Source organism: Furipterus horrens, unplaced genomic scaffold (assembly GCF_987537825.1).
Source record: "Furipterus horrens unplaced genomic scaffold, mFurHor1.1.pri manual_scaffold_4, whole genome shotgun sequence".
In the NCBI taxonomy this organism is placed as follows: Eukaryota; Metazoa; Chordata; class Mammalia; order Chiroptera; family Furipteridae; genus Furipterus; species Furipterus horrens.
This window is the reverse complement of record NW_028327174.1, coordinates 82,671,788-82,698,598: the sequence shown is the minus strand read 5'-3', so window position 1 is coordinate 82,698,598 and position 26,811 is coordinate 82,671,788.

Genomic DNA, 26,811 nt, shown 5'->3' with positions numbered 1-26,811 from the left:
AAACAAGAAAGAGTAATGGTTTTTTTCAAATTTGCTCCAGAATTTCTACTATAAGAGAGATAAAATTTTCTCCAACTTTTATACTTTTTAGTGCCTACATCACTACATGTTTGTTTATGATTACAAATAATAAGTTTACCAATAATCCTTCTTAACTGTTTAGCTAGTTCAGAACTCCCCACTTTTGTTGTAACAGTGACATTTGACAAAAGCATAATGTATTATGATTAACATAGTGCTTTTTACTTTGAGTGAGTATTTTGTCTTATTTATTGTCATACCTCTTATTCTGACCCATGGAATAAGTTGGTCCTTGAGAAGAACTGGTTGAGTGGCTCATTGTATAGATAGATGGCATAGTCTCATGTATTCCTCACACTAACACAATTTTCCCCTTATTTTAGAGAATATAATAGAAGCTTTGAGGATGCTTACACAGTATCACAAAGGAAGTAGCTGACCAAGCTATTATTGCTCTTGGTCTTCTGATTCTAAAGTTTCTTTTGAACAACTGCTGCTGTTCTATCTTTTCTATAAGCTTAGAAAAGAAGTAAAACATGGGATAGTGAATCGAAAGACACTGTCTTTGTAGTGTTCTTTTGAAAGTTGAGAATTGATTTCTGGCCTGTATTTAATGTGATGCAGTTTTATGAAATGCACGGGAATGATACTTGGTTTACCTATTAATGATCAGTGGTATCAGGAGATCCACAGTGAGGAAAAAAAAAAAAAAAACCAGCAATGCTGGATTACAGGGCATCCTTCTAAATGGGTTTCTGAAAATTATTTGTAGTGAGCAAAGGGAACAGGGAGAGATAAACCTTTAACACCACACCATGTAGGATGAGCAGTGGTGCTCCTTAATCATTTAGACACATGGAAGGGTTGTTACACCTGCAGGCCTCACAACAGATTGTAGGAAATGTAACACCCCACATTGCCAGCTTGGGACTGCAAATTTGAATCTTTTTCCATTAGAGAAGTGAATCCCTGCTGCTTTTTAAACATTAAAACTTCACTGTTTCTTTGCAACAGTATGTTTTAGCTTGGAAAACATTAAATAAACTTCTGTAAATCAGGAAGTGAACTTTAAAAGTCTAGATCTGTAGCCGCAAAGGTTTGTTTGAAGCAGTGAAAGCTGAGGTGATTTCACAGCACCATGCCTTGTTGAAGAGTTTATGGAGTGAGTGCCATAAAGCATATTTCAGCAGAAGTGAAGTCAGCATGGGACCTGTTTTGTAAGTGACATAATGTGCTTTCCAGGCGATAAAACAACCATTGAACCAAAGTAGTCAAAGGTAGGAAACAATGAAAGCTCTGAGCTGAGGTGGCAGCAGTGGGAGAGCAAAGAAGCTGGGGGTATGAGTGTTTCTTTAAAAGGGCTGCTGTGAAATTTCCCTAGTGTGTGAAACATGAAACCAAAATAGAGCAGAACCAGACCCTCCTATTAAATCAAGTATAGGGAAGGTGAAGCTTTACTAGAGAAGTCTGATGTGCTTACCCTTACATGTGCCAAAAACTCCCTAAACATAGAACTTTGTCTTGTAAAAATCTTCGTATCATGTCACAATGCCCCATAGAAAGTCATTGTAATTGTTATAAAAAGAATTTTACTACCAGGCATTTTTTTTTCTTTTAAAATTTGTTTAATTTATGATTAAATGATAAGGATAATAGCTTGACCTGAAATATACACTTGAGTTAATTGTGAGATGATTTATTTTATTCATACAACTGGTGTTCAGATTCATCTGTTGCCACAAGAAATACAGAGGCTATAAGGATATAAAAATTTGACAAGTACTTTGTTCTTTGTATTCTCTCCAATTTAGTTCTCTGTCATATGCTTGGAAAAGACCTCTAGACATTAGATCATCTGTTCTATTTGAGTCAGGACAGCTTTTTACTACAGAGATTATAAGGCATCTGTCAACAATTTCCCGGAAAGGAGATCTGCAAGTCTCATTTAGTAGCCTGTTACATTGCCAGTGATCCTAATCCCACATCAACATGTCAAACATCTCATCCACTGATCCATACTCCAGGAATGTTTCATCAATAGTAATAACAATGATCATGAGCAACCTAAATCCCATCAGCTAAAGTTTAAACACATCTCCAGATGGCTGGCAATTAAAGAGCATGCTTGGTATAATAATCCCTTATATATTTAAGACTTTTATTTGTCCTTGGCAAGGATATCATAGAATGTAATGCACAACTCTGGATGCAAAGATGATACAGATTGTCGAACCGCAATATAACTTGCATTAGAGCTGGTTTACTTTTAATGATTGTGCATGTGCTCTCATCCATTCATAATCTTTCTTTCTGTGCTGTGATCCACAGCGTAAAGTTTAGAGATAACTAGCTGAGGTTAAAGTACAGTCTTTCTCATTGGAAGTGCCTGTATCTTAATTAGCATGGTGGTCATTCAAAGCTCCCTAAATTATATAAGCATATAGCTTTGGAAGCAAAGTCTCAACATTGTACTTTTAGCACATGTTGTTAACCATTGAGACAGGCACTTAGGCAGCAAAATGTGGCATAAAGAGAACTAAGCCAATGGCTCGAAGCTCTTTGGCTTCTGCTCCTGACTGATTGAGACAACATCACCTGTAGCATATCACAGAGAATTCAGCTGCACAGGCAATGTAGTGTGTGAGGAGGGGGAACTTAACTAAGTCTGCCCACACTGAGAACCAGAACTTTGACTCTAATAATCAGAATGTTTTCACCCTGTGCATCCATGTGCCTAAATAATTTGATAGCTACAGCCTTTTGTTTTGTTTTGTTACTTAGTTTATAAAGGTGACTAAAGTGTTTTGTGAAAGTGATTGTACCTGGGAACTAAGACATACACACATAAATGACCCTACAGAGGATAAAGGACCTATTGAAAGATTGTTAGTCTCATTTTCACCAAATTAAAAAACAAAACAAAACTATTAAAGCCCTTTTTGTGAACTCTTTTTTTCTTATTAATGAACATAAAATAATTTCTTTCAGAGGTAACATGTTATCTTGTCCCAAACTGTCACAGTTAGGAGAGCCATTTATTATTTTAGGTCTCTTTTTGTTAATCACAGGAAGTTTTTATGCATTATCTCATGCAGAGTCTTTGCTTCATAATTTTTATTAGTTGATTTTTATATGGAGATTTTGCCTTCCTCTAGCATACTCTTGCTGGTTAATCAAATAAATTCTGTGGTGGATCACTGCCTCTCTTTTTAAACAATCCACATAGATTTAACTCATTCTTTTTCCAAGTCTTTTCATTTCAGTCATCTGAAGTGAAATCTCTTTCCTGCTAAGACTCTGATGCACAAATATAATTGATTATAATATCTATAGCACAGATATGTCCTTACTAATCACAAATTTCTACTCAAAATGATGTGATAATTTTTGCTAATATTAAAGAATGAGGCATGGTCAGTTTTTTTCATTATGCTCCATACTGACCACTTTTATGATCCTTGGGTACAATATAGGTTTTAGGTATTTGGCTAGAACTCTAAGATTCCATATCATTAGCTCCATATAATACATGACATATTTTAAGTGTAGAAAAGTTCTCTACTTTGGTTACATTTCATTCTGTGCATTTATTCTGAATTCCCTTTCCTAAATTATCTTTTTTGTGTGGGGGAGCGACTGAGAGTATACTCTTCCTCCCCCACCCCCTTAATGCTGCACTTGACTATCTGTCCTTTGTTTTGTGAATTCAACTCTTTCTTTTGACTAAAAAAAAACACACCTATCCCAACATTATTAGATGCAAATGGTAAAACTCCAATTTGTTCCAAGACCAATAACATTCCAGGGTTACTTCTTAGTATCTTCTCTGTCTTAGTACAGATTTTACTCATCCAGTGACACATATAGCCTATTGCCTTATACTCACAGCACAGTGAAAACTGCATCTTTCAAAGGTCCTATTATGATTTTTTTCTTTTTTAAAATTAAATCGTACTATGAGGAATCCCTTGGGTCCCTTTTCTTGCCAGGACTCTGTTTGAAAAAGAAGTTTTCTAAAAGCACACTTAAACTTCCTCTAGAAAAAATAATTCTGATTTTCCTTTTCAAACATTTATTTTTCTTACTTTCATAATTAGAAGGTGTAGGTGGAAGAGGTGGGTCTACCAAGAATGAGTGTAATTCTGGGTATGTCGAGAAAAGCATAATGAAGATGGAAAATCAAATTTTAAAAAAAGACAGTTAAGTCAAGGCAGATATACAAGAGGGAAGAGATGAAAAAGCTACTAAGCAGGACAGTCATACAGAATTATTAAACAGAGCACTACATGCCCAGTACAAAAATGCACCCTACTCAAATCATGTCTGTGATCAAAAGCCAGGGGGCATATGGCTAAATTGTCTTAGTGTAACTTCAAGATGATGTACAGTAGTAAACTAAAGCCAGGAATGAGTTCCAAGTCTTGGAAATAAAACACTATTTTTTCAGTAACCAAATTTTTTTTTTCAAATATCATCATTGGACATGTTTTAGAAAGTAAGGAGAACTTATAAAGTAGTCTGGTGGCTTTAACTATATCACAAGAGGATCTTTATTTTTACTCAAAGGTTAAAAATGACCTGGAAAAAAAGTAAACCCTAATGATAATAACAAAGTGCAATCTGAGTATTATAACCCCCACATGGTCTAATCTGTGTATAATCTAGATCTCAATTTGGATTCTTGATACTGTTTTCTTTAAAATACCTTCAGCAAGTATTGTGATGCAGTGGATATCATTGGTTTGAAAAAGTTGAGATAAGTCCTTCCTGATTATTAACAAAATTTCCCCAGGAGTTCTGAGTCCACAGTCACTGAAGAAGAAACACCTCCCGATCTTTCAGTTGGTAGCAGCAGAAATTTATTTTCAGATATGTGTTTTTTAATATTGGTATTAAGAGACATGTTGTTTTCAGTCTGGTCTGATAGGGTCCATTGAAGCGTAGCTTATTACCCATTTCCATTGAACAATAAAAAGTCCCCAGTTATTTTGAACTGAGAAAGCTTACAGTTGCTTCCATATGCTTGTAATATCTTTGTTCATCCAAGCACAACTTCTGATTCTTTTACATTCAATCCAATCTCAAGGGCTATAGTCTAAATTTTATTTTGTCAACTTATGAAATTTTATTTCCTGATTCTATTCTGAAAATCTTGTCCTTTTTCACAGTACTTGGCTTCAGAGTTTTCTTTTTTTTTAAATATTTTCTGTTTTTACATATTATTTTGACATACTGAGCTCTTTCTTCTTCATAGAGAAATAATGTAAAAATAAGATTCTCTTCTGCCATTTTTATTCTTTTAAAAAATCATTATTATTTGCACCTCAGGTTTACATATAAGTTTATAAGTTTGTGTAGCTATTTGTTTTAAACAGAAAAGTTCTAAGTGTTACTTTTTTCTAGTTTGAAAATTTGAACAACTTTCTGTTGCTCAGTACTTCCTAACATCAGGATTAATACTTCTGCTTATGGAATAGAACATTACCCAATATTTTTCCCCCAGAGTCTATTGCTAGAAGTTCGTGAACTTTCCATGTTTGTTTGTTTGTTTTACATGACATGGAAGGCTAACTATTCAGTGAAATAATTTGCCCTTAGGAGGTACACATGAGTTTCATTTAGCCTAAAATCTAGGATCAACTGATCAAGTCAGGTTATTATACTGTATCAATTTAATTTCCTAAGACAGTTATGCTTTGAGAAGCAAATCACTAAATTCTGAATTTGTGTGATTAAAATTTTTTTTTCTTGTTTGAGAGGTAGAGCTCAAAGCAGGTTTTCTTTTTCTCACTTTTCCAGAAAAGTAATACTTGTAAAAAGATTTTATTTATTTATTTTAGAGAGAGGGGAAGGTAGGGAGAAAAAGAGGAAAACAAACATCAATATAAGAAATATTGATCAGTTGCCTCCCTCATGCACCCCAGCAGGGCACCAGGCCCACACCCAAGCATGAGCGCTCACTGGGAATCAAACTGGCAACCTTTCAGTTTGCAGGATGGCACTCAACCAACTAAGCCATGCAGGCCAGGGCAAAAAAATATATAATATTTAATGCTACCTCATATTTAGATTGAGGTAAAAATAATATTACAGGTCTTCTAAAATAGACTCTTCAACATCAGAGACCATGTTTTATTTTTTTCTGAACCATCAATGCCTAGCAAAATGTCTAATATATAGTAAGTGCTAACCTAATAAATGTTTAGTGATGATCTTTAAAAACTAAAATTGTGTGTATTGCAAGAAAAAAATATATAACACTCTATAAAAGAGAGGTAAAGACTGTGAAGTATCAGTTCACATTTTCTAGGGAGAAAGATCTCACCTATTTTTTAGTTATATGGATTTTGATGATCCAAGATGAATAAAATTATTCTCTCATTATCCAACTAATAAAATAAATAAAATAAAATAAGCTTCTGCCTATCTACTTTTGTCTCACTTATAATTTAGTTCAATAATAAAGAACAATAGCAATTAAAAATATTTGTTTCATTCTTAACTAGTAAACCAAATATAATAAATTTAATTTGATCAAACAGAAAGCTAGTCTACATTTATTCACCAGTGAAATATAATCTAATATGTATTCTAGAGATTTATATGTTAATCTTTAGGATGTTTATCATAGCATCTTTCTAAAAAAAAAAAAAAGGACTAATAAAGAAGTATCATATACATGAATGCCATTGAGGATTTGTCATAAAATTGTAACTTTTAATAATATTTTAAAGAATAAAATCTGACTTCAGGGTAAGTACTGGGATCTCCAGAGAACTAAAGCAACATGCATACCAAGTTCTAGTAGTCATTCTGGAACTATCTCCACAATATAGTAATTTTTAAATTTATAGCTGAATTACAGCATTTTCTTTTAGTTTGGATAATGCCTCATTGAATCACTCATGCATTAAAAACTAAGCAGCAAGTTGAATCTGCCTTGACATATATTGAGAATTCTAAATTCAAATTTATGAAATGTGGGAGTTAGTAACAGAAAAGAGCTTTGTCAAACTCTACTGCAATTTCATGAAGAAGTCAAGAAGAAGAAATTTCTCTCTTTGATCTTTTCATCTATTCATGTCAAAATACCTTATCTGTCAAACTAGGAAAATCTTGTCATTTATTTTGTAATTTGTTCAATTTGAAATTTAACTATCTTGACATAACATAATTTAGTTTTATTTCTAAACTGGGAATAATTTTATCTAATCAAAATCAATCTACAAGTTTGTCTCACAATTAAAAAGAAATATTGTAACAGAAAACATTGAGACTGCTTTTCTTTTTCTTCTTGAGATGGAAACCAGCCACCATCTCAGGGATCCCAAGGCAGAAGAAGAGCCCAGGCCACATGTAGGAATCTTGGTTGACAATCAAGTTGAACCCAGTTTAAGTCATCCTCTCCTAGCTTCAGAATGTGGATTAAATTCTTTTAAAAGATTCCAAAAATCTTCAGTATCCTCAACTATATAAGTCTTCCTGGCTAAGAACCAGGACATTGAGGAACTGAAACAAGTCATCCCTCACTGTGTGCCCTGACAAAATTCCTGACCCAAAGAATAGGCAATTGTTATTGTTTTACATCAGCAAATTTTAGATTAGTGAATATATAAAATATATTGAACAAAATGACATAATGTAGCTTAATATTTTTAGAGAAATAAATAAATTTATTTATTAAAAAATATCTGGGTACTATTAGTAGCATATTACGTCTTGTTAATGCTATGAACATTATTTATAAAACATAAATTTATATTTCTATTTCATAGCTAAGTCTTAGGCCACATATAAAGCAAAGATTGAGTACAATTGTTAAAGAACAATTAAGAATTGATTTTGAGTGTTAGAATAATCAGGTTACTGGAATGTATAGCGCAAAACCAATTAATCTAAGTCCCATTCCTTTGAAAGGAGGTGTTTGTGCAGACAGAATAATTCACTGTGGCAATCAGAGGATTTAGTGGAGATGTGCGTTCACAGGTGGCAGCAGAGATGGTTGACCAGAAGGAAGAAAGGATGAGGAAATCAAGTAAGCATATCCCAGAGGCAGCATCACCAGAGAGCTGGTCAGTTAGCTATGAGGCAGGTGAACAGGCCCAAGTAGTTCTTACTTTGTCTCTTACTACATGCAGTATGGTCTTTGGAGGTTCCTGAGTTTTGTACGATAAGTAACTTTTGTAGACATAGGCTTGAGGAGGAGTGCAGACCCCTATAAGCAAAGGAGAATAGGTCTTGAACCACAACCATATGAATTGCTGTGAATAAGGTTAGTATGGGACTGTGGGGATGGGTAAAGGGTTTTTGTGTGTTGACCAGGGATAGCAAACTATTCCTCTCCTGTCCATGGACAGTAAAATAAAAGGATCATGTTTTTAACAATTGAATAAAATATTATAAGTGATTGTTTAGTAACAGACTCCATATATCCAGGTAATATTTAAAGCATTAAACTGTTAATTGATCTTTCTTAGAAGACAATGACATGAGAAAAAAAGGAGAAAATAATATTAGAGCATGCCAGCTTTAATAAAATATCAAACACTGGTATACTAGACAGTGAATGATCTCATGCTGCCCATACTACTGTTAATGGAGCCCTAGAAGGGAGAAGTAATTCAACAAATAGTTTTCACTTAAAGGAAACTTTATAAACTTAAGCAATCAATTTCTCATATGGAAGGCTAAGTAAACTATAATTTCTTTTTCTGATTCCTGGAAACTAAAAGATGCTTTTGTTTAATCTCAATGTTTAGAGTTTAATAGTGTTGTTTTCCCTTTTCTTTCATGTACTAACTCAACATGTAATGTTTTTTCTCAGTAGTCAAGGACAGATGAAAAATGAACACAGCTGTATGATAAATGGTAGCCCAGTGCTTCTTACATATTTGACAATTATGCATCAATTTTCAGTTTCAACTGTGTTTACTTCTGCAGAAACTTCCCTCAAATAAGAACTCTCATTCTTCATTCTCCATTACACCCAATATCTTCCATGCTTGTTTGTGATACAATTAGCAACTGTTTTTATAGACCCTTTTCTATTTGCCAGCTATGTAGTAACTGAACTCTAATAATTCTCCTAAGGGAATAATATTCTTTTCTCTATGTTATATGTGAGGAGAGTGAGCACAGAGACCATAAACAGTTTTCACAAACATTAACAAGCAGAAAATCTATCTCTAGCACAAAAACTCTTAACTGCTACCCTATAAAGTTCACTGTTAACTGTGCTTGTAAATCATGTCCCTACACTGTACAATTCACACAAAGTAATTATATGTGCATGATGTGACAACTTATACGCCACTGAGGATTTTTATTTTTCAGAACATTTCACGCCCTGGCTGGTGTGTCTCGGTGGATTGAGCTCTGGCCTATGAACCAGAAGGTTGCTGGTTTGGTTTTCTGTCAGGGCACATACCTAGGTTGCAGACCAGGTCCCTAGTTGGGGGCATGCAAGAGGCAATCGATCCCATATCTCTCACACATCGATGTTTCTCTCCCTTTCTTTCTCCCTCTATTCTTTTCTCTCTAAAAATTAATAAATAGAATAAAGACCTAAGACCTAAGTCAAGTGTTAACTATCTAATCAAAATCATTAGAAACTATGAATCATATTGATCATGGTAACGAAACTTTAGGAAAAGAGAAAAGAGTATATAAAATTTATATTATATTTGTTCTCTTTTATGTAGCTTCAAACTTTGCACTTTTAAAAGAACATTCCCAGGAGAAGGGGTGTGACTTTCATGTATGCTTTGGAAATAGATTTCAAGAATACAAGAAAAGAAATAAAAGGCAGAATAACATAGTCATTTCCACACATTGCCACTCATTGAATCTGGTTCCTTGGATGTGAGGCCAAGGCTCAGGTTGAGAAGGACTTTGAGCTTGCCCTACCCTTTCAGCCAGCATAGTTATTTCAACCATTTTCTATTTTCAGGGAACATGGTCCTGTGACCAGGGTAGAAGGAGCTGTGAGATGTCAATCAGCTACTCTGAAAGCAAAATAGCTACCAGGTCCAGGATTGCAATTTATAAAAGGAAAGAACATCCCTTAATCTGAAAAGATACTCTCAGCACACAGACTCCTATAGGAGAATCTAAGATAGTATCAATCGATAATCACCAGGTTACAGTTTGACAAGAGATCAGGGACTCTGGAAACTTGTGCCTACCCTTAAATAAGCTCCCTTCTAGGAAAAACTCCCAAGACCCATCATTCCTCATTCTGAAAAGGAATAAAGGTGGTTAAATGATCTCTGGCTTCACCCTTCACTGAAAAGCTTACTTCTTAGTATCTGACAATTTCTCAGGGTCCAAGCCCACAATTGAGTTATCTTTCAGAAATCTCACTAATAAAAGCCTTGTACTTTTTTAGAAAATTATTTTTAGAAGTATAATTGTAGTTTTGGTGACAGAAAAAAAAGAAAAAAGAAAAATATTTCCTCTTATCAGCAGTGAGGTCAAATTATCAAGAAAATGCTGTTATTATTCTCACTGCCAGTTTTCATTGTTTTTCGGTTCACTTGGCTGTAAAATGCACAATTAAGGTATTTTCCAGAGTCTTATAAGGGAAAATCTGAAGCATAATGTTAAATGAATTAGTCATATTTGAAAATAAGAAGTTTAATGATGATCCTAAATGTTCTGTATTCTTTTTTGAGAGGTAAGTGGGTGTTAAATTATACATAAAATTGCTTCTTGTGAAAGAAATATATTATCAAAAATCTTTTTGAAAGTTAAATATATTCTCATAACTAAATTTTGTAAAAGAAAAATTTGACAAAGAATGATTTGATTTCTAATTGTTGAAAAAAATTTTTTTTCGTTAATTAATTTTTACCGGGCACAAAATTCAAACAAATTATTTGAAATAATCCTGGGACAATAGTTGTATTCATTTGAAAGAAAAATAAGTTTTATATTTTATTAAGTTTTTTTAAAGACATGCCAATTATAAAGAGATGTGGAGATGTACTTTTTTAAAACAAAAAGTTTCAAGTAGTTAAAGGGAAATATAAAAACTTAAAGCTAATAATCCTTGGGATTGACAGGATTTGGGGAGGAAACTGGATATATTTTATGATGGAAATCTTAATGCTAGAACTTATGACTTACCGTTTTCTCATTTAATAACATTTATTCCTAAGCCTTGTTTTCTTAAGCTAAAAAATCTAGATCAATAAGCCCTACCTAGCTCTATAAAAAAGGCCACTTTCTGAAATAATAAAATTTCTGTTCAGTTAACTGATGTCCCCTCTCTAGGTTTTGCTTGGAGGTTGGAGTTTAATGGGGCAATAAATGGCTAGAATTAATGAAACAATATATAAAGATTCATTATATTACTTACACTGGTAGGAATCAGATCTTTATTCTTTTTTTACCTATTCTGCATTAATTCATTTCGATCTAACAGATATCTATTTTGTGCCACACCTTGAAGTTTAAGAGACAAATATGATAGAATGCCTTTTAATAAATAGTTTGAAGCATTAATGGAGAGAAGTTTTTTAAGGAAAAACAAAAGATTTGATCTTGTGTTATTACTAAAATAGAGTTAGAAGAGAAAAATATTCTATAACACATTCAAAAAGTGGTGCTGGATATTACTCCTAATTGCACAAAAACTCTGCAAGGTAAATATTAAGTAGTAATAATTACATTTAATTTTATAATTGAGAAAATGGTTATTTTAGAGATATTGTGACTTGTTTAAAATCATACAGTTTTGATGGAAACCTGACTTGGACCAAGGTGGATCCCACCTCACTAATGCTTTCTTACTGTGTTCTCTTCTTCTGAAGCAGCATGTGATCAAATTCCTGTGAACCCAATTTCAGGAGTGAGATTTAGCCTGCACCCTTCAGGAGAATAAAAGGAGAACCTTTCAAGAATCTGACTTGGGGATTGGCTGCAACTTATAATACTACACATGACTTAAACTTAAATTAAAAATAGAAAGGTGGAATAAGATAAACACAGAACTTTTTGTCTCAATAGTCAGATGACTAATAAAGGAATATGTGTTTGATTGTATGTGTGTCAAAAACAAGAATTTTAGAAGAACATATGTAAGAATGATTTTTAACACAGTCTGTTTTGAGGAATGGATTTTGGTTCCCTCGAGTTGATCTGAAGATCACACCTTAACACTGACATGACTTACTAATGGAAGAATTACATGAAGCTTATTTTTAACATTGTATTTATAAATTAAAAGTCAGTACAAATTTATCATGATTAAGGGCATAGATTTTATAGTCCTGCAAACCGAGGTTCAAACCTCATTTCTTAAATTCTTAGTGATTTTGAGCAAATAACGTCCTTGTACCTCTTTTCTTATTTGTATCATTGGGAAATTACAAGCCATTCTACAGAGAGGTTTTTTTGGTGCAGACGTAAGAATATATTAGTGCATGCCTGAAAGATGTATTAACAAATTATTTTTTATTATTATAGTTATTTTGTATTACTACTACTGTTGTTTTCATCATGTTTACTATTATTTTTGTTGTCATAAATACCTAATACATACAGTATTGTTGTATAGATCAGTTTTATTATAATCCTGGATAAAATTAAGACCGTTTATTCTAAAGACCTATAAAAGAGCATGAGTTTTTGGTTTTTTTTTAACTTGAAATTTGGAACTTCTTTGTCACATTGATACTTTAGATCTTATTATATACAAATAAATACATAGATTCATTCTTGAGCCAGTTTTCATGAGAAGCAGGTGCTAAATAAATAGACAAAACTGAGTTTAATGCATTTTTAAGCCCCTTATATCATAACAATGGGCTAAATTTGCAGGATTTATGGGCTAAGGATGGTAGTAGGATTGAACCTTTTAGACTTATGATATCTCTATGGAGATTTAGATTTATTCATAATTGTATTAGGTTTGGTGACAAACTTACCCACTTAGAACTCCTGAAAGTAGAAAAATTACCAGTTGTGAGAGACATTTTCTCAGCATTTGTAGAAAATTGTAAATTGTATTACTCTGTGGGACAGAATGTAACAATAAATGAAATGTTTATTCTTTTTGTTTTTATATTTCTTTAGTAATTTGCAGTGTTTTATTTTTTCATTTTTATTATTTTGTATTTTAGCACATAGCAGTAATAAATGTATCTTTTGGATACATGTGACCAAAGCTGTAACTTTTTTGACTGTGACCTCCCTCAGCAGGCTTAAGGACAGACACCATAGCTAACACAGACATAAGCCCGGCCTGAAGAAGGATTAACAGATTTGTCTGAGCGGTAATGATAGAGAAGGAGGTAATAGTAAGGAAGCTACCTTGACCTATATCAGCAATTCCCCATAACAGGAAATGTAGTGTTGAGAGTCATAAAGAACATGCAAAAGAGAAAGTAGTGGGAAAGCTAATAGAACCAATTAACCCACACTGGGATTTAAATTTGATAAACTTCTTTCTGAGAATCATTAGGATGTATCAGAACACAGTATTGGAGTCAGATAGATTAGGGTTCCTGTTTTTGTTTTTTTGGAAGTGAACTATTATACATTTGGAAAACTTTTTACTACCCTCAAACCTCATTCTCCTTCGTTTTAAAATGAGAGTACTATGAACTCATACACTTGTGAAGGTTTATGTAATAACGTAATAGGGTGGGTCTGGCTAGATCGCTGGGGAGCAGAGGAGAGGACCCCCAAAGCAGTGTGACAACCTGCACCTCTCCCCCCAAGGGAGGGGGTTGCAGAAAGTGCTGGAGGCAGCAGGACACAGCAGCCAACTGAGCCCATGTTCCCCTGAGAGGGGAGCCGGGAAGTGTCAGAGGAGGCACGAAAAGGCTACACTCCCCAAAGTGAAGAAGGGGTTAAAGGAAGCCAACCCCAAAGCTGCAAATGGAATCAGCAGCCTGGAGAAGACATGCCCTCAGCAACTGTAAACAAAAGCAACACAGTTCCACTAGGGCTGGCTTGTGCCTCTGCATGTGGCTGGGAAACTCTACCCGCTCCCAGGTCCTTGCAACTGGAAGAGGGGCAGAGACTCTGTGCGGGCTGACGCCTGTGGTGGACGTTGGCCTGAACTGGTTGGGATTTGGACACTGTGTGGGATTTGGGGGGAAAGATTTATAATGGTGGGTATGCAGGAGCTCGCTCTGTCTTCCTCACACCTCACCCCTGGTTGGGGTAGGGCAGGGAGCACTCACGGGGCTGGCAGGAGGCTAGCTCGGCTTGCGGCTCTCGCCTTGCCTTGCTCGCACGATCTGGAGCAGGCCTGCACGCTGGGCCATGTGCCTCACTGTGCTCCTGTCCACGGGCTGCTGCTGCTCCACGCCGTAAGGCACTGGCCGACGGGGCCGCTTCTCATGGCAAGCGTCTGGGACGGCTTCTATTCTCTTGCTCTGAGAGCAGATGGAGGCACCGGGTTCCTCAACCCCAGGGGTGTGAGCAGCCTCGGGTGCTGGGGCCCCACAAGGGAGCTCCTTGCATGACCAACTCCAGTGATCTGACACGGCACCCTTGCCGGGGGTGGGGTGGGGTGGGGGTGGGGGTTGGCTGTACGAAGCAATGGTGATGCTGGAACCCACCAGTGCACACCCCAGAGAGAGAGCCTGAGGGTGGAGACTCGTTCCTGTAGAAGCCTTTGTCTCCAAAAGGGCAGATACCCATGGAGGGGGACCTCTGGGCATGGGTTTAGATTTCAGTCTTTTGGAATAAAAAGGGGAGATTCCTGTGTTTTGCAGAAGAGGTTGGCTTGGGACAGGGATGCCCCCAGCTCTCCCAAATTGGGAGCCCTGTTAATAAAAAGCGTTTTCCTTCCCCACAAATCTTCGTGTTGTGCTTGTACACGGCGGCAGGCAGCAGCACCGCAGGCTGCTGGGTCACACTTGTGCTACATTATACTCTCCATGAAGAAAATAGAGAAATGATCCATAGAATTGTGGTGAGATTAAACACATCCAAAATACATAGTAAGCACTTCATATGTTACCAATGATTTAATATTAGTTTTTCTTCTCCCTCTCTTAGGTCTAATGATTAATTAATAACCCCAGGAGAGGAGGGTGAACAGGTGTTCATCCATAGCAGCTATGCCTGTCGAGGCCCTCCATTTAACTTTTGTGACACACTAGTTGGGAAATACTGGGCTAATTATGTGTTGTCACAAAGAGCACTAACCATAGAGAGTTTGAACACATTCTAATATCCAACCTCTTTGAGGTGTTGCCAGGTCAATGAAAATGTGCTGATGATATGAGTCTGTTATATTTTTAATCATATTTTGTTATTGCACAAGTGTGTACATAAAAGAAACAATAGCTTACTCATCATGAGAAACACCCATAGCCTAAACATGTGCACTATCTCAGTTATGTTGCTCCCAAATGTTCACACACAGTAAAAGAAAAAGACAATGACTTGTTCAATCAAAATAAATAAATTTGATGATCTTGGATAAATGAATGCTATCTAAATTATAATTTCTTAACTATATTATCTATTGATAAACATTAGGTTGGGCAAGGTGATTAGTATCTATACTCTATTTTCTATTTCTCTCTCTTAACCTTTGACCAAATATACAATTTTATGGTACTTTTATTGGGGCAAATATACACAAATACCTTGGACACTGAATTAATTCAAAATTGTTTTTGCTCTCTCTAGGACATCTAATTCCTTTCAATCACTTTGCAAGAAATAACTGTGCACAATTACTATATTCCACAAACAGCTCGAGGTACAGGGGCTACAATTGCAAACCAGCAAATGATACTCTTGCGCTCCAAGAGATGATGTTGGGTAGGGCGGGGTGGAGCAGGCTGGCTGAGAAGACAGAACAAAACATGTAAACAAATAAAATAATAAATAAATGTACACAATAAAGAAAATACAATAGATAGTTACTAAAAGATACTCCGTAGAGAGTGCATCACTAATGAGGAAATGTGGGTGGTAAGGCTTGCATTATTATAAAAAGTCATATGAGGAGAGGTGGAGAAAAGGTTTCCTAGGTTAAAGATCAGAAAGCACAGAGACCTCAGGAAGAAGTTCAGCTTGTGGGAAGAGCATTAAAAGGCTGACCTGACAGCGGTGAAACCATCAGGGCAGTGGGCCAGTTAGGCAGTAGCCAAATAATGTATTATTTCTAAGGCAAAAGTCAAAGTGATGGATTTTATTCTAGAAGTTTGGGAAGAAGGCTAGCAGGATAGTTTTATGTAAGGGAATACATGATTTGATTTGTAGCTTAAAAAATTACTCTGGCTGCTCTGTAAAGAAATTGTAAGGGAACAGACAGGATCAGTTACATAATTTACAAGGTACAGTGAAAAATGAAAATACAAGATCCCTTTTTCAAAATAATTAAGAATTTCAAGAGTGACAACAACGCATTGAGCCAAGTGCAGGGTCCTGCTCTGTGTAATGTCCTGTGTTATTAAAACAGACTCTACTTCCATGAAGCTTCATCTAGGTTCTGGGTTCTGAATTCTGGGTTTGTTCTCTCTCTCTCTCCCCTTCTCTGATGCTCATGAGCTCTAAAGTTGAAACTAAATGTAGAATTGGACTTCGGTTTATAACCATGGCAAACTTATTTGTGAAAAGTAGAAGCTGTGAGTAAGCAGAATAAACCAGCAATCTGAGAAGGCAAGAGAGACATAGAAAAAAAAAGAAAGAAACTCTTCATATGAGAGAGATGATGAAGACCTGAATTGAACTGGAACAGGGAGTTCATGTTTGCCACATTTATTAAATACCATGGGAGGTGTTTCAAATGGAAGAGTGCAGTCTTATAATATTTTGATTAGATCTATCCCTAGCAGATTTTAAGGTATAGTTTTGGCATGGAAAACAGGCAGTTTGACAAGTTGAACATGAGAAGATACACACTTCAAAAGGTATTTTACTGTCTAATCATGTGTTTGGTATTATATACTAAATTTTCTATTCTTAAAATTTAGTATATCTTAGTATGCAGACTATCTTAATCAGAATCATGAGGTAATGAATGGAGGGGAGGAGAGCTTATGTAAACATAGATTGTGGGCTCCATTTGAGGCATACTTATTACATTATAAAATTTAAATTATCTTCTTTTTCCCTTTCCTTTATCACTACCACCAGAAATGATCCAAGCATAATTCCCAGCAAGAATTTTCTCATTCACTCCATCCCCATCTAGTTAAAGTTTGCCTCCTATAACCCTCATTTCTTTTTTAAGTGTTTACCTTCCCCAGGATTACTGAGAATGAAAATGCTTATTCATTTCAGGAGAAACCACAGGACTGTGACCTTAGGCTCTGACCTTATCACAGCGATTAATATTATTATACAATAATCAACCAGGTATATATAGGTTACTCAGATTTACATGACCTTGAGACTTGGTCAGGGAACCTAAATTACAGGTGGAGCAGCACAAGAAGTCAGGCTGAGGTTCGCTGGGTTGGAGGGAGACTAGAGTTTGTCACTCCAAAATATGCCTTTTGAGATATTGATTATTTTAAGCTGGTTATTTTTAAGAAACAAAAGACTCAGAAAGAACCCTTAACCTTTTCTATTTACCTGCTTAAAGGAATTCAGATTGAAAAACCTGCTTCAGAAAGGGAACCTTAGCATATACAGTTTAGCATATTCACCTTAATATATGAATTGAGAGTGTAGCAGACAGGAAGAAATCTACCAAAGCCTGTTTGTTGGACTTTCTTCTGTGTCCCATTGTTTCTGGATGGCTTGGAAAGAATTTATTTACCACATGTTTGCTCTTTCTTATCTACCTGTGAATTGGCTACTTTCACTTTGAAATCCCAGATCTCTGACTCCAGAATGGCATCTAGGCCTTAACTGTACAATGTGTCCTCAGGTCTCATATTTTTAATGGAACAGGATCCTATATGTACATATGTAATAAATTTGGTAATTTTCTCATGTTAATCTGCCTCGTGTTAATTTGATTATTAGTTCATTCAGAAGAATTTTGAAAGGACAAAATTTGTTTTTCTGTCCCCACAGGTTTTTCTCAAAGATTGTGCTTTTTGTATGTACATCATGTACTTAGTCAGACGTCTAGGTATTCTCTATGACTGTGTAAAAGTGAAAACAAACTATGTTTATAGGTACAGTGCTGTTAATCCATTAAATAAAGATCCTTTCTTATTGCTTAAAAAGCAAAGTCTATGGAGACTTATCCTGGACCCAATCACATACAATTTACATAACCAAAAAAATAGGATTTTGTCATTTTCCCCATGAATAATGAATAGCACTTGCTTTATATTTCTAAAAATAAAAGACATTTCAAAGAGATTTTTCTCCCAAATAAAAGTTTCTTCCAAAAATAATTCACACCTCCACTTCTTGGGAGATAGAAGACTTAAAAACATAGTGCAACTTAGAAAGGAAAGTTTTTGCAGATTGTTCTCAAAGGTAGGCTTAATTTCCATTAACAGCATACATATTATATATATGTATGTGTATATATATACATATATATATATATGAATGAAATCTATGGACTTAATGCCACTTTAAAACATAGGCATGAACTCTTTTTTTTCTGTCTTTCATGCATAAGCATTTCTAATATCATTAAATATTAATACTAAACATAATTCAGTTTTGTACAATCATTCATTTCAGAAATGTCTAGTGGGTATATCCACTATATGCCCTAAAGTGCTAGGTTAATTGTAAGAAATGCAGGTCTTAGATTTCAAAGAACAAGTAGTTGGTATTGTTGATGTTTTTAGGTAGTTTTGGTTTACAGAGATGATTCAGGGCTATACTTTAAATAATATTGAAGTAAACTCTACATTTAATATAAAATTTTAGTTTTTCAGCATTTCAATTGTCTAACAAATGTACTATTATTGTTACAGACCTATTAAAATGTTATGCCTTCCAATCTAAAGTTAAAATACAAAACAATTCACTAAATTACAAACTTTGAATTGGAAACTCAAGACAAATTTGTTAGCTACTCTAATTTGCAAAATTCTCATAAATATTAATTATGCTTAAAATGCCAACTATGTACAATTATTCTTATAATATAAAACACAGTATTTCTAAGTACGTGATTTAATATATAATTCCTATAGTCTAAATATTGATTTAAAGTATGCACACCCACCACATAAATAATTATCCCAAAACATAAAAATCAGAATTTCCATGTCAATGCATTAATTCATATAAACCATTAAAAAATCTTTTCACATTACAGAATTTTTTTTCTTGTCTATAACACTAAAGATACATGCTGAGCCCAATGAATTACTATTTGTCATGCAAACTAAGTCTCTAAAACTTAAAAGAAGTTTGTGTCCTTGTATAAGCCACATTGTTACCTAATTCTTCCTAATTCCTTTAGTTTTTAGTCTGAATTCCCACTGAGAATTTTGCTTTTTCCTTTGACTGCTACATGGGCATTTCTTTGATTTTCTTAAAATATCTGTGTCCTCTCTTCATGCCTGAAGATTTGTTAATCCTATTTAATAGAGTCCTTCTTGTAATTCTTTTGTACTGTCTTGATTCTAACCTCCTCATTTGAATGTACACAAGTTTGCAATTGTTTCTTTTCTTCTGTTAAGTTTGTGCATATGTGTTTGCTATTTTTGCCATATTTTTCCTATGTGGTAGGACCACAACTGATATAGCTGTTAAAATAAAATCAGACTGAATTATTTTTACTTCACATGGTTTTGTATGTTTCTGTTGCACTATTCATCATGCTAATGACAAATGAAACCAACTAAATAGGCAGTATTAGTATAGAAAAAAATGTATCACAATAAAGAAAGTGTGACTCTATAGAACATATACTAGAAGCTGCACAATCAGATTTAGGAGAGAAATTAAATAAGTTCAGTTTTACTTTAAAAGCAGTCAACAACCAAAATTACAAGTCAAAAGAGAAGTCAGGGCTGTAGAAGTGGGAGCCAGCTGATTAGAAAATTATGAGATTTCCTGCAGGACTGAATTACCATATAGATGGGATACCATGAATTTTCAGTGGCCCTTACAAACACAGACATCTCCAGCAGTGCTCACTTTCCCTCATAGTTCTATGGAGGCTGTTGTTATCAGTAAGATTCATCTGATTAGACATTTTGATATTTGAAGACAATGAAGGGTACAACCATCCAGGAAAGCAGCGTGATAATTCTGTATTGGAATTAAAACGATTAGGAAAGACAAGGAAAACAGGATGGAACTATTGAGAAAAAAATGGAATGGTGTCACAAGTATCTTTTTGTGATACAGTCTTTCCTGTAAGCCAGCCTTTGATTCCTGCTCAGGTCACCTGGTCTGGGCCTTAAGGACCGAAGGCACCAAGTCACCTACATGACCACCAGTCTTACAGGTGACAGCAGCACTGAGGAATAACAAGAAGCCAACACAAGTGATTGTGCTATTCACTTGGCTTTTATTAATGCAGATTCAAACCAAATCTATGCTAACCTAATAATGATAATAAAATAAAAAAATAATCAGTAATAACATCACACAAGAGAATTGGGGGATAACAAACCCAAGTCCCAAGAGTGCAGTTCAGGTTCAATTTGGCAGGCAATTGGGTTTGGTGGACAATGTCTTGCAAGGCTAAGAACAGCAGAGCTCTTTCTCTCCTGAAGCTGACTACGCGGGATGTCTGAAAGTGACTTGCACTCTGGATACATCATCCATGGTCTGAAGTCCCTGGCTGGTTTGGCTCAGTGGATTGAGCATCGGCCTGCGAGCTAAGTGTCGCTGGTTTGATCTTCCAGTCAGGGCACATCAGAGAAGGAAAACTCTGACTCCAAAAAACCTCCGCTGCCTTGCGGCATACCTCTTCAGGGGAAAGGCTAAGGGAGTAAACCCCGACAGAAAATCCGGAGCCGGAGTCCCTAAGGCGGTTTGACGTTGTAGTCAACACCGGCAACTCCTGCGGCGCACCTGAAGCCAAGCTGTATTGACTCCGTCTTTCCCTTGGACCCTTCAGCTGCGAAGAGAGGGGGGGTCTGCTGCATGGGCAACAGCAGACCCTCCATATCACCCTGCCCAGGCTCTGTAGCTTCAGCTTCACTGGAGAGGACACTCCAGCGTTGATTCAACACGGGAGGAGACAGGTACCGTGTCACTCCCGAGTCGGACTGCACAGCCATTCTCGGCGGTGCAGATAGACTGTTAAGAAGCTACACCATCGTCTCTCGAGACGGACGGCTGCCAACAACAACTGTATTGAGCATGGTAAGAGGCTGTATCATTTCTCTGAGTCATTGCTGTACTGTGCATGTTCTAAACATGCCATCAGGTCCTGTTCTTCACAAATAGTCAAGAGACTGTTGATTTCTGTGAAATCAAAGAAAATGTATGATGGAAATAACAGAGGGAAGCAAGGAGAAGGATAGGCGATTGCCACCAGAAAGAAGGATGTATAAACTTAGTATTACAGAAATGGACTTCTGCAAGTTTTAGAGTGCAGTTTTGGCAGAAATGGAAAACTAAAATGAGCTGTATATGAAGATCACTAGAGTTAGAAAGGTCAAGAATGAAATGGTCTAGCTTGTTAAAAGGAGTTTCATGCTAGATTCCAGCCATCCTCAATGATCATGAAGTAGAAACTCTTCATGAATGAGAGTAGCTGGGAGTTCGACTAGGTACCAAAAATTATTATAAGAAGAGAGGTCAGCCCAATTTCATAAGCTTCCAGAGAAAAGGGTATTTTGCATCAGAATAATGAAGTAATTGTTGAGAAGCCTCACTAGGTGAAAGAAGAATATGACGTTTCTTATTATATTGAAATAGATATACTGGGGATGTAATGCCTTTAGTGGAAAGCCAAATTTTGCAGAAGTAGAAGTAATATTGAGTAAACAACTTGTGATAAAAGAGAGTTTGATTACTATATGACAGAAATGCCAGAGAGCAAAGTGGAAAGATTTTGGAAAGAGGAAAAGCAGGAGAATGGTTGGGTGGAAGAAACACAGGGAAGTATGAGGATTATTATATATTAAAGAAACTACAACAGGGTGATCTATATAATGGTAATTGATGAAAACAATAGGTGCTTTAGATTTATCAGGCTGCAAGGTTTACATAGAATTGCTTCTCGGAGTCCCTTGTATGATCAGTGGCCTAAACTCTCAATGCTTAGGGAAGTTTTGCCATATGCTTAAGCAGTCAGTTGCAGAGGAACTGGAGTGGAAGACCTTACTCTAAAATCTAGAAATGGTTGGTCAAAAGCTTTTATGATCTATTTATTTATCTACTTTTCCATTTTTATTATTAACTAATATTTAAATATTTATTAAAATTTAGAATCTATATACCTGGTTAGACTAGAAGGATTATAGGTTTCATACATTGTATGGATGTACAGTAGTCCCTCTCCATATCGTGTGTCACTCATTGCAGCCTCACTGTATCACAGGATATTTAAAAATATTATATTTAATTATTTATCATGGATTTTTTGCTATATCGCGGGATTTTGCAGTACTGTATATGTATTTATATGCGTAGTATTTGATTTTAATAATTTTTGCCTAAAATTTTTCAAAAAATATATAATAAATGATTCTAACATTAAAAGAATATTAAATCAAAATAAAATACTGCACACTGTTTACAGTACATATCTTTTTGCAGACAAACACATACATTACACTGAAAATGAGATGTACACGCGAGCTCGTTTGCCTACATGAGATTGTACACAGCACATGATTTTGGCTGATTGATGGAAGGTGACCAACCAGAGCACTGTCTTGTGTATCCTGGGTGCTGATTGGCTCAGTAACTGTAGCATCAGTCTGTCTGCTCTCCCACACTGTGCGCATACATTCAGCATCCTGCGTTGTCCACTTCACTCCTACCTCAGATCGCTGTGCGTAGTTTTGCTCTGTGGTGTTTTCAGAAATTTTCCTTAAAGACTGTATTCATTGCAAGCCCTATGATGCCACCCAAACATTCTGCATCTTCTAAGGATTCTGGCAGTGAACCCAAGCACCAGAGGAAGATGCTTACCATAAAAGAGAAGGTGGAACTTCTCAACATGTTGAAGGAAGTGAGAAGCTATGCATCTGTTGGCTGCCATTACAGGATCAACGAGTCTACGGTTCACTATATAAAAAAGGATGAGAAGAACATCAGGTCTATGGCATCAGTGACTTTCAACAAAACAGCAAAGAGGGTGGTTACTTCCCACAATAAGATCATTGTGAAGATGGAGTCTGGATTAGCTGTGTGGATAAACGATTGCAGAAAAAAGAATATCTCGCTGGATACAAACACCATCCAGGCAAAGGCCAAGCAACTGTATGATCATTTAGCAGCAAAAAGGGATGATCATGACAGTGATGAGAATGAAGAAGAGGACAATGACCATGATGCTAAAGCAGGACCTTCGAGTGCTTCTCCAACCAGACCAACCCCATTCACTGCCAGCAAGGGCTGATTTGACAAATTTCAGAAATGTTTTGAACTCAAGAGCATTTCTCTGCATGGAGAGGCTGCCTCTGCAGATAAAGCCAGAGCCGAGGAGTATGTGAAAAACATGTTCAAAGACATCAAGAAAGGAGGCTATAAGTCTGAACAAGTTTTCAACATGGATGAAATGGGCTTATTCTGGAAACAGATGCCGTCTCGCACTTTCATTATGAAGGGAGAAGCAAAAGCCCCTGGTTTCAAGACCCCAAAAGATAGGGTAACTTTAATCACATGTGGGAAGGCTGCAGGCTTTATGATAAAGCCAGGGCTTATTTATAAGTCCAAGAACCCAAAGGCTTAAAAAACAAAAATAAAAATGTGTTGCCTGTGTACTGGATGCACAACCCTAAGGTTTGGATCACAAGACTCCTGATGACTGATTGGTTTCATCAATGTTTTATCCCAGAGGTTAAGGTTTATCGGGCAGAGAAAGGTCTTGATTTCAAAGTGCTTCTGATAATGGGTAATGCTGGAGGCCATGCTATCGACCTGATATATGATGGCGTCCAGGTAGACTTCTTGCTGCCAAACACCACATCGCTCATTCAGCCAATGGATCAAGGCATTATTCGTGCTTTTAAGGTGCTCTACACCCAAAATGCCCTGCAAAACTTCATTAAAGCTATGGACTCAGATGAAGACTTCTCACTAAAAGCATACTGGCATGAGTACACAATTGCATCATGTCTCCAAAATATTCAAAAGGCTATAAAGGAGATGAAGAGTGAGACTTTGAATGCCAGCTTGAAAAAAATTGTGGCCAGAAGTGGTCCATGATTACAAGGAATTCTCTCCTGATGAAATTCATCACTCTGCAGTGCATAAGGCCATGAAGCTGGCAAAAATACTGGGAGGAGAGGGCTTCACTGACATGACTACTGAAGATGTAAGTACCCTGATCGATGTGCACTCTCAACCGTTGACAGACAAAGACCTGGAGGAGCTGACTAAGTCAGCAAGTGAAGAAGAGGATGAGGAACAAGACAAACAATGGGTTGAAGAAGAGGAGGAGGTTGGCCTAACACTTGATCATCTTGCAACCATGGTCAGAATGGTCAAAGAACTTCAACGAGTAGCTAAAGAATGGGACCCCCATATGGTTCGTTCATTGCAGTTTGCAAATTCAGTCAACAGTGCCATTCAGATTCAAAAACATTCTCAAACAGAAAAAGAAGCAGGACCAGCAACTCCCCATAACTATGTTCATCAGTCGAATGAAGAGGTCGGTTATGCCTATGCCTTTAGCAGAAGTAGAAGTTATGGACAAGGTCAAAGATACTACTGCATCACCTGAAGAAGCACCTGATGAAGTGGTGCCTTTAGAAGAGCTGTAATGCTCTTCTTTGCTGTGCAGTACATTCATCTCATCTTCATCACCTTCATCGTCATCAGTACTGCACAGCTAATTCATCATCTTCATCATTCAAGTTGTAGTATATTTCACTGGTGAGTACCCATATAAAATTTTACAGTACTGTATATGTATGTTGCTAAAGTATGTAGGTTTAAGAGTGTAGGATATGTTTAAGAACATAAGTAGTGTTTATAAAAGCGTGGAAAAGGTTAATAAGGGAGTGGGAAGGATTAATAAGGAACTAGGAATGGTTTACAAGTGTGTGGGAAGGGTTTGTAAAGCCTTTAAATATATATAAATATTAAAATAAATGTAAGGTTCCTGCTTCACGGATTTTTGCCTATCACGGGATGGCAGGGGGTGTCTAGAACGTAATACCCACGATAAGTGAGGGAATACTGTAATACATTTTAATCAATCACCCTCCTATTTTTAGATAAGTTGGTTATCCCCTATTTTTTGCTATTACAAAGTACATAATAATAAGCATTATTAAACATTGTTGAACATTTGCTTAAGATAAATTTCTTTACATAGGAGTACTAAGTAAACTGTATAAACATTTCTTAACACTCCAAATCAATCTGAATTTATTTCACTTTTAAATAACAGCTTTTGAGAATGCCTTATTCAAATATTGGGTTTTATAATTTTAAATAAACTGACAATTTGAAAGATTAAAAATACATTATTATTCTACTTTATATTTTTTTCTTCATTAAGGACATTCAACACATTCTCATATGTTTATTTGACAAATGTAATTTGCTTGTTTAGGCTATGTGCCCAGTTGCTTTTTGGTGCCAACTTTGTGTGTATGTCTGATTACTACATATTAATAATGCTAAACGATTGTCAATATTGTCTATATTTTTGTAGTTGATTGGCCTATATATTTAATGGTATTTTCTGCCTCTAGTTCTGATTATACATGCATGTGTGTGTGTGTGTGTGTATAAATTTGGAATAAGACATTTTCAGGTGTCATTTTCTAAACTACTACATAAATTACATGTACTATAATTTATTTAGACTAAATTTTACAAATACAGTTATTTCTAAATAAAATGTAAAAATGTTTTAGTATGTTCAATAAATGGTGGTTATTAGTTATAGGTAATTCTATTAAGTTAGTTTACTCGTTTTCTATTGAAAAAAACTGACTAAAAATGAAATAGTTACACATTCTGGTAATGTCCTTTGCCTGAATATTAGAGAAAAAAAATCACATAATTAATTTTTGGTCCTTAAGTGAAAAGGTTATGTATGCATTATATAGTCTTTGTATTCTTCTTTTTTAAAAAATGGGATTAGCCCTGGCTGGTGTGGCTCAGTGGATTGAATACCGGCCTGTGAACTAAAGGGTTGCTGTTTTGATCCCTAGTCAGGGCACATACCCGGGTTGTGGGCCAGGTCCCCAACTGGGTTTGTGTGAGAGGCAACCACAGATTGATATTTCTCTTCTTCTTTTTCTCCCTCTTCCCCTCTCTCTAAAAATAAATAAATAAATAAATAAATTTTTAAGGGATTAACTTTCTGGGAGTTCAAGAGTATAGAGAATAGGAGTTGCAGTTTTCTCTATTCCCATTTTTTCCCTTGAAAATCTGTTATTACAGTAGTAAAAAGTAATCATGAAGGTCTTATTTTCTGAACTGTCAGGAGAATCACAAGTCCAATTTTTGAAGTTACATTTATTTGAAATTTCTTTCAATACTATACTATTATCCACAACTAAAAATAAAGTATTAAACTTATTACTTTTTTGCAGTAAAGATGAAAGTTTCAAATGTGCTAAAATGACTCTGAATGTTTCATTTATTTAAAAGCTCGATGAGTAGGAGAAATAATAAAGTTCTTAGCAATTTATACAAGTTGTATTTATTGTTAGTGTAGTTTTCTAAATAAAAATTATAGAAAATAGATTATATAGTTTCTATAAAATGTCTGGTGTAATTATAAATATCTCTTTCAAAATAAAG